Source organism: Manis javanica, chromosome 2 (assembly GCF_040802235.1).
Source record: "Manis javanica isolate MJ-LG chromosome 2, MJ_LKY, whole genome shotgun sequence".
In the NCBI taxonomy this organism is placed as follows: domain Eukaryota; kingdom Metazoa; phylum Chordata; class Mammalia; order Pholidota; family Manidae; genus Manis; species Manis javanica.
This window is the reverse complement of record NC_133157.1, coordinates 72160280-72170285: the sequence shown is the minus strand read 5'-3', so window position 1 is coordinate 72170285 and position 10006 is coordinate 72160280.

The window sequence follows — 10006 nt, the reverse complement described above, 5'->3', positions numbered from 1 at the left end:
CTCACCCAACAAGAAGAAACCAACATTCCATGATTAGAATGTTCAGAAAAAGAAGTGGGGAAATGTAGGACCCCAACCTCCCTGAGAAATAAGTTAGCCTAAGAGTAGCCATCTTGAAGCCTAAAAAGCCATTCTGATATATGACTCAGAGGGAACAACTGAAACCAGGTAACTCCTCTGGAAAAACAAGTTAATCAATCATGACTGTTGGCACCACTAACCTCTCGGTTAGTTAATCATGAATACCGACCCTACTTTGTTAAATCACCCTAGCAGAAAAAGAATGATCTTATCTTGCTACACCCCCGGGACGTGGCGCCAACCCAGAAATCATAGGTTTGAAAAATTATTGCCTTTGTAGAATTGTTTTCTAATCTGTAACCATGGTAATCCTCTAGGGCTGAATGCCTCAGAAAATCCTATATAACCACTTAGTTGTAAGTGCTCAGGGTCCTCGTTGAGACCCGCTGTGACGGGCTGACTTGGACCCCAGCTAGTTGGCTTCTGAATAAATTCCTCTTGCTTGTTGCATCAAGAAACGTCTTTGGTGAGTGATTTGGGGCGGCGCCTTCCTCAGGGGAATCCAACAGCATTTAGAGCATATTAGAAGAAAAGGGATGATCTGGACACAAAAGTCAACGCTAGAACAGTTCTGGATCTAGCATCCTAAGGAATGACAGTGGGACCAGAGTTACAGCAGAGACAGCCTCACCTGCAATGATGATACCTGTCAAGGACAGTTTGCTCTGTACCCTGGTTACCTGATCATGAAGGTCACACTGTGTCCCAGAAGATGCAGAAATAGCAGTAAAGAAGCTAGCTGGACTCTGTAGCAGCCTAAACATTTTTTTGATGGTGTCTTTTAGAGTTAGTAAGTAAACCTGGGGATCCCAGGAAATCTCAGAAGAGAGAGCATCTGAAGAAAAATTAACTTTTTCTATGTTGGGATGGGGACAGAAAGCCATAATTATTTAAACATTAAGTATGTGTGGCCTTCTTATATCCTAAGCTAATGAGATGGATGTATATAGTAGTTTGCTTTGTATTGATGTTGTTATAGGTTGAGGAGTGGTGTTATAGGTATAGGTGATGTTGTTATAGGTTGGGGGAAAATCCCGGGGCAAAATAACTCTGAAACTGAAATTAGTCAAAGGGAGAAATAAGGTTTAAGAAACCTGTTTATTTCTTAGAAGGAGTCATCCCACCTCTCTCTTGACCAGGCTACAGCAGCAGGAAGCTCCACACAACCTCTCCAGTCCAGATAAACCTTCCCAGGCCCTTGTAATTACCTATTGATATGTAGATGGACCACTTCTCTCCACCCCTTGAAATACCTATTGATACGCAGATACACTAAAGCCAGGCCAGAGATTCTGGAAATATTACAATTTTACCCACAAGGAGGATGGGATTTTTTTTTATAAGACCACCTTTAATCCAGCCCTCCAAAATCAAGTGTATTTGGGGATATACACTTTCAGAAATGCTGAGGCAGAGTTAGTCCCCCAAAATTAGATAATACAGTACATAAACTGTTTTGTACTTTTTTCACTTGAAAAAAATGTTACTTTCCATACCAAATATAGATCTACATCATTTACAATAGTGAATTATTTTCCATTGAATGAATATATGGTAATTTTTAATCAGTTCCATATTAATGAATAACTTGAACATCTTCAATTTTAAAGTATAATAAATAGGTTTATAGAGAACATCTATTAGGTCCATTCCCTGTACCACTACCCTCATTATATCTTTCAGAACTGTTGCAATGGCAACAGTATCATTTTGTCTTGGTCTTTGACTGTTTCAAAATGATTCTCTACTAAATAACATCCTCTCTAAGCCAGTTTCACTGTGAAATAATGTCCTAGTTACAAATAAGACACAGAATTCTTCATGACCTAGACTCTTGCTGACATTACTTATAATTTGATTTGGTGTGCAGTATTCTGTTTACAACCTGATAGGAAGATCTATCTCCGTTTGAAGAGGAATACCCTCTCTTACCATTTGAGAAACTATATACTTATATAATGTATCCATTAGTTATTGCCAGCATTGTTCACCAGGGCCACCCCCAGGATGTGCAGGGCCCTAACAATATTTGATTTTAAAACATATTGCAAAATTCATGGGTCCGTGCGAGGTATAGTGATTATTAATCACCAGTAATGGGTAAAGGAAAGTTCCTAGAATTAACTTATTGTCCAATCAGTGTATGTGAAGAGTCTTCAGCATGTCTGGGCACCATTTCTTCGTGTTCAGCCCAACATTTCTTTCTTTTTTTAATTGTCAAATCTGTCATAACTGCCATCATGTGAAAAAGTACCCATATACTTATTGACAATGCCCTAGCTATTCAGGAGCTCTTTATATTGAAATGACACAGATCTTCTTTGCCTCTTCAGTTCTCTAACGCTGTTTATTTAGTGCTAGTTATTTCATTACTCATAATACTGCATCATCCATCATCCTGCCCATTAACCTGGCTTCTGATGATTCTCTTAAAGGTTGTTACTGTGCTTCACTGGTGAAGAACGCAAACACAAGATTTACCCAGAATAGTAAGGGAAAATGTGAGCAATAATTTGTTTTCTGTCCATGTTAAATTTATCATTCAAATACTGACAGGATAAACATAGAACATATCTTCCAACTACGTCTTCCCTGTAATCACTGCATTCTTAGAATATGAACTCTTTCCATGTTAACCATGCATGCCTTCCATACACTGCCACCTAGAAGGAGGATAAGCAGGGGCCTGTAAATGCTAAGAAAGAAGCAGGTCCATTCAAGCAAGGTGTGGGTAAAACTGCAATATTTCCAGAATCTCTTGCCTGGCCTTAGTACATCTCCGTATCAATAGGTGTTTTCAAGGGGTGGAAAGAAGTAGTCCATCTCCATATCAATAGGCAATTACAAGGACTAGCAAGGGTACATCTGGACCAGACAGCTTGGGTGGGGGCCCCTTCTTCTGCAGCCAGGTTGCCAGAGACACGGGAGAGCAGAAGTGGACCACTGCTTGTAAGCAATAAACAGGTTTCTCCCACTTTATTTCTCACTTTGACTGATTTCAGCTCATAGGCATTTTGCCCCAGGATTTTCCCCCAGAGTTACGCAAGGAATGTTCATCCCTTAGGATCAACCTGAGAGCACAGTGTCAACATATTGATTGGAGGCAAAGAAAGATATGGATTGGAAGTGTTAGGGGTGTTGTGTATTTTCCTCAGTTCTTGTCTCCGCCGCAACAAAGAACTGAAGGGCAGAGACAATAGTGAAGCAGAGTAAAAGTTTATTTAAAGCTACTTAAAGAGAGAAAAAGTACAGGTGACATCAGGGAGGAGAGGTGCCCTGAAAGGTTAGAGAGAGAAAGTTTAAGGCTACACATTTAGAAAGTGTGGGCAACATCAGAGAGAGGTGACCACTGAAAGGTTGGGGGTTCCCCCTTTTATGGATTTTTCAGGAATGTGATGAAGGGTTAGGGGCGTGGACTTGTTAAGTGGTCTGAAGATGTTTATCTCTGATGAGACATTAAGTTTCTTATCAGTCCTCCAGGTAATTCTGCAACATTAGCTTAACACAAGAAATTTACTGCTCTGATCCCCTCCCAGGATAACAGCTTCCTGGTTTGGGAGCATATCAATCAAGACTGCCTGCCCTGTCTCCAAAGTGGGCTGTTACCTGCAAAATATGTTAAGAATCTTACTTAACTTCTTGTGTTTTAAAATGCAGTTTTAGCTTTAAAATGTATTTTTTCCTGTCTTTATTATGCTGTTTATAGGTGGGCTTTTAAGTAGGCTAAAGTAAATCTTATAATAGCATGATCTAATTGACACAATAAAGACATGTGCTCAGATACTTTTCATTATCTGAGGAATATTCAAATATTCCAGGAGAAGTTGCTCCTCGTCTTCTGAGCTTTAACTGATTAACTCACTAACTTGGTCTTTTCTACTGGGTTTTACTGGCCTTTTTCTCTCTCTATCCCACTCATATCTATTTTGCTGCCTAACAGAAGGGCCCAATGGTGTAAGAGAACAAAGGTCTTGAAAGCCCATGAAGGACACAGGCATATTATGCCTGTAATACTGTCTGACAAGTAATGTAAAGCCTGAAGAAAGGTGGAGCTGTTGGGGGGGGAGTCAGTTTGGAGACACAGGGAAGTCAGAGTACAAGGTGAGGAAAGAATTTATTAAAGTAAGAGTGCCAGGGAATAACAGAACGATAAAGGAAGTTCATTGAACTGCTACTTAGCATGAGGCACATCCCCCGCTAACACCTTAAGCCAGTATCACCTGGAATACACTGTCTGCTTGGATCTGCACAGCGTGAGAACTGAGTCCCTACTACCCCAGAATTTGGGGGAGCTGAAGAGCACTGAATGGAGTGAGATTATGTTTTGCAAACTTCCTAGAAGCAAAAAAAGGAGACTTTCAGGCAGGCTACTAAAGAGCATGTCTGTAAGCTACAGTTCTGTCCAGGTCACCTAGGCAATGGTAATTTGCAAGCCCAGATCTGAGCTCTCAGCAGCTCCTCCCTACTTATCTGAAATACAACAAAGAGAGTGAAGGTTTGAGCTGAAATCTAGAGGATGAGAATGAAAAAGCAAAGTAACAAAGACACTTACTGAAAGGAAAGAAGCGACACACAGCAGCAATTCACCGGAGAATTCCACTTTATTAGGGAAAGGTGCTGGGTTATATAGGAAGGGGCATGGGGTGATTGTGGTGTTACTTCTACAGGGCTGGTGGCTATTGGCTAGGTGCTGGGATTGGGAGGAGGGTGAGAGGTGACTGGGCTTCAGGTGGTGCCGGCGGGAACCGAGGACCCCGAAGAGAAGCCGGAAGTTCACCATCTTACTGGTAGGGACCCTTCATTCCCCCCTTTCTCCTCTATGGGGCTGTGGACGTTGCTTTCTCTCTGACTGCTTCCTGCTGAATGGGGGTGGAGAAGGGAGTGAGGGCTTAAGGATTGGGAGGAAAGGGTTGATAGGACTCCCCACAGTAAGGACAAGTAGGTGTGGACTTCTTCAGGTTGGAAATCAATGAAGGTTCCCTGTAACCATAGGTCGAGGACCTGTTGATTCTAATGGTGCCAAGAGGATATGGGTGTCAGGAGCCAGGTGTCTGCGGCCATTGTTTCCAGGAACAGTTTCCAGTGGAGAGAGGGGTCCATCTCAGCGTGTGGTGAGGAGGTTACGTGAGGGTGAGGGATCTTCTGTGGCCAGAAGCTGGTAGTTACTGAGTAAAAGCTGGTTGAAAGCTTGATTAGAGATTTTTCCGACTTGGGATTTGATGAACTTTATTATACAGGGTAAGAAGAGACAGGCGAGAAGAATGATTATTATGGGGCCTGCAATGGGCCAGAGCCAGGTGAGGAGGGGGTTTGTTAGTATTGAAGAGAATGGGTTGGAATTGGAAGCAGAGTGGAGGCTGGAGGCAAGGTCAGTGAGTTTGGTAATGTCAGTTTCTACAATGCCGGATTCGTTGATGTAATAGCAGCACTCTTCCCAGAGGAAGACGCAGGTGCCACCCTTCTCGGCTGTAAGCAGATCTAAGGCCCACCGGTTCTGAAGGGTGACCTTAGCTAGCGAAGTGACCTGTCTTTGGAGAGAGGCTAGGGAATCGGCAGTGGATGTCAGGGCTCCCTCAAGTTTGGCGTTGAGATCTCTAACTGCCCATAGAGAGTGACCCAAGGCTCCTCTCGAAAACCCTGCCCCAATGGCTGAGGTGGTCAAAGAGATACCGACTATGATGGAAAGGAAAGCAGCCCTTTTTGTGCACGAGGGCAAGGGAGGTTGGAGCTCAAGGAATTCCGCCATGCTGTAAAGAGTAAGCTGTGGGATTAGGATGACAAGAATGCAGAGTGTGCTGGAGTTGGGAGGCAGTAAAGTGCGCTGGAGGGGGGTGGAGTCGGGCCTACACAGTGGTGGATGGTGAGATTATCTGCATATTCTGGTTCCCATAGGGGTACGTCTGCCAGGGGGCAGAGGGATTGTCTTTCTGCATGGAAGGAGTAGTTGGAAATATTAAGGGGCACAGCGGCTAGCAGTGGGCGCTGTAGTGATGCGCACAGAAACAATTGGCAGTGTTAAGGGTGTGGTTGAGAAAGATGGTGGTGTCTTGAATGAGCTGTAATGAAGAGTAGGAGAAATGAGAAGAGGGGCGGGGATAAGAAGGTGAAGAGGCGCCGTCAAGAGTTTGGATAATGACTTTTTCGGAATGTCTGATATCTGATGCAACTTGAGAGATCTGGGAATGAGAGGGAACATACTTTCGAGAGATATGAAGGGTACCATGGGGGGGTCGAGGACCACCCATAGTAAACTGAGGCTGTGACTCCGGCGGCCCATCGAGAGTCCCAGGGATCTGGGATTGATAAGGAGAATGAGCCATTGGGATATTTCATGAAATGGTTGGAGGAGTAATACTGTGGGTACTGGAAGTTACCCATGTAGTGAATGGCGCAAGACCAGTAGGGACATCTCCTGTAGGTGTCTGGCCATTGCCTGCAATAGGCTTGTCTTTGGTCATAGAGGAAGCAGAGGTAGGGAGAATCAGGTTAGCTGCTAGTGAACACTTCAGTGGAGGGAGGAAAGTGGAGGTATAAAGGCTCAGAGCAGCTTTTCAGAGGGCATTCTGATGTGGCAATGAGGGCAGTAACTTTTGTTTGATGCTGTGTGTAAGCCTGTCTGACTTTGAATCACCATACAAAGGAGGCTGGGGTGGTGGGGAAGACAATAGGAATGAGGAAAAAAAGCAAGAGAGCAGTAAAGGAGGAAAAAGTCATGATTCAGGTATGGATGGCAAAGGGGGTGAAAGGGATTTTGGAGGAAAGAGGACAGTAAGGTCAGGAGTCTAGAGGGAGGGAGAGTCTGTAAACTTCTGTAGGTTAAGAGATCTTTTAGGTGATGTGGGGACAGAATGGTAAGGGGCGCCCTGAATGTCAGTTTATGAGCTTCCTTCTGCAAGAGCTGTCCAGCGGCTAATGTCCATAGGCAGGGGGCCCATCTCCGAACTGTGGGGTCTAATTGCTTGGAGAGATAAGCTACTGGGGCAAAGGATGGGCCATAATATTGGCCTAGGACTCCTAGAGCTTGACTGGACCTCTCATGAATGTATAATGAGAAGGGCTTCAAGAAATCAGGAAGATGGAGAGCTGGGGCTTCCACAAGGGCTTGATGGAGCTTAATGAAGGAGTGTCGGGGTGAGGAAGATAATGGTACTTCAGGGGGGCCCTTGCTGAGGTCGTATAGGGGTCTTGCCAACAGGAAGAAGTTAGGGATCCACGCTCTTAAATACCCAGCCAGGCCTAGAAAGGAAAGGATTTCTGTCTTGGTTTTGGGAACGGGCAGGTCAGAGAGGAGCCGTTTTCTGTCTAAGGTAATGGACTTTCTTTGTTGAGATAGAAGGAATCTGAGGTAAGTGACAGAAGGGGAAGAGATTTGAGCTTTGACGGGGGATACTCGGTAACCTCTGGAAGCTAGAAGGTTAAGTAGAGACGCAGTGTCAAGTTGAGACTGTTCGCACTAGGGACTGCAGAGTAGAAGATCGTCTACATATTGTAATAAAGTGGACTCAGAGTGATCATGATGAAGCTGTTTGAGGTCCTGAGCTAGGACTTGCCTAAAAAAATGAGGACTATCTTGGAAGCCTTGTGGCAAAACTGTCCAAGTGAGTCGTTCAGAATGTCCTGTGTATGGGTCCGTCCAGGTGAAGGCAAAAAAATCTTGGGAGGAGGGGTCCAGAGGGATAGAAAAAAATGCATCCTTGAGATCTAGGACTGAGAAGTGGGATGCCAAGGCAGGCATCTGCGATAAAAGGGTGTATGGATTTGGAACTAAGGGATGGATAGGGACAACGGCCATGTTGATGAGGCAAAGGTCTTGGACAAGGTGGAAAGATCCATTGGTTTTTTTAACAGCTAATATGGGAGTATTAAATGGGGAGTGAATGGGTCTGAGGTAATTTTTGTTTAAGAGATCTTGAATGATGGGTTGGAGGCCTATGAGGGCTGAAGTGGCTAGTGGGTATTGGGCCTGACAGATATACTGAGAGGGGTCACGTAATTTGATAGAGGCAGGAGGACATAGGGCCATGGAGGGGCTTGTAATGTCCCAAACTTTGGGATTTACAGGGTGTATGAGGGTGGAACCGGAGCTTTCATTGGGTAGAGGGGGGTCGTCGGCTATGAGGGCCAACAGAAAGGGAGTACTGGGGGCTGTGAGAGTGGATATAGTTATGGAAACATGGAGGAGAGAAAGGATGTCCTGTCCTAGTAAAGGGATGGGACACTGGGGCATAACCAGGAAGGAGTGGGAGAAAGGTATGGGATTGTCTTGGATTGTGCATAAAAGGCGGGGGGTGTTTAATGGGAAAATCTGTTTACCTTCTACCCCGACTATAGGAGTAATGGCAGGCGTGGTAGGGCCCCAGTATTCCCACAAGACCGAGAAGGTGGCTCCTGTATCTAGGAGGAAGGAGATGGGGCGAACCGTCTACTGTTAAAGTAACCCTGGGCTCCTGTTTGGTGATGGAAACGGTCGGGTGAGAAGCCCCTGGGCCCTGTCAATCTTCCTCTGCCAGCCCCACTATAGTGGGCTTAGGATGGGGGTTGTTTATCCAGCTTCCCCTTTGGGTGGTTGGGCAATCAGACCCCCAGTGGCCCTTTTTGTGGCATCTGGGGCATGGGGTGGTAGGAGATCTGGGGGAGGGGTACACCCTTGACCAATGTCATTCTTGTCTGCACTTGAAACAAGCTCCTGGGGGGAGCTTGTCTGTAGAAGGGCGCCCAGGTTGTGGTTTTATCAGCTGGGCCAACATTTGGAAATTGGCCTGATCAGCCTTTTGTTTACGGCGCTCTTTCTCCTCCTCCCGGTTATGGAAGACTTTAAAGGCTACTGTTAGAATCTCAGTCTATGGGGTAGCGGGGCTCTGTTCTAACTTTTTGAGTTTAGCTTTAATGTCGGGGTAGCTTTGAGCTAGGAAGTATGTCATAAGGACATGTCTTCTGTCAGGTGTTTCTGGGTCAAGGCTGGTATACTGTAATAGGGCTTGAGTGAGTCTGTCTAAGCTACGTCCAGGAGGGGGGCGATAATTTTGGAAGGCCCTCGGACCAAGTCTGAGGGGGACTGAAGAGTTCTGGCTCAGTCTGTGGGGGAGTGATGCGGTCTAGCAGTGCCTAGTCGAGCAGGTCCTGAAGTGCGGAAGGGGGGCAAAGAAAATAAAGATAGAATCGGACCCACATGTCACCAGCCAGCAGCCCAGCTGCTTGCTTCTGCCACTCTAGTTGGGCTTGAACTCATGACTCTGAGGTTAAGAGTCCCATGCTCTACTAACTGAGCTACAGCAGGGCTCCAGTTAATTGCTTATGGAATGCGTAAACAGAATGTTCTTTGTTCTCCATTCCTGCCACATCGGCAAGTGGGGGAAGGGCATAGCTAGAAGCAGGGGCGGTGTTTCTACACATCTTCAAGGTCTCCCTATTTTCAGAGTGAGGAGTCTTGGCTCATCTTCGAGGACAAGATATGTTTTTGTGGACAGATAACTTCCAAGGACTGCACCGGTTGTTCTCTAGCTTGTGCTTTCCCATGCTGCATTCAGACATGGGGGAAGGTGCTTTCTCATTCTGCCTACAAACATGTGAGAAGACAAAGGCAGTCCCCAACAGGGGAGAAACAGGTGATGAGGGCAAAGATGGAGGAGGCCCCCGGGACTTAGTTAAAGTGGGGCTGAAAGGCTCAGGCTTAATCTGCGGGGGACGAAGGTGGAGGAAGTGAGATGGGGGAGGAGATGGTGGGGGAGGAAGGGAGAAGGGCTGTTGTAGGAGAAGGGGAAGGGAGTGAACGGGAGGCTTCTGCAGGGGCAGCAGCTTGCAGGCTAGGAGAACTTGGGAGGGGGTGGGGGGAAGAGGAGGTGGAAAGCTTCGATATAGGGAATCTCCTTCCATTTTTTCAGGCGCTGGCAGTAGTTAAAGAGATTGTGAGTGATGTTAGGATCAA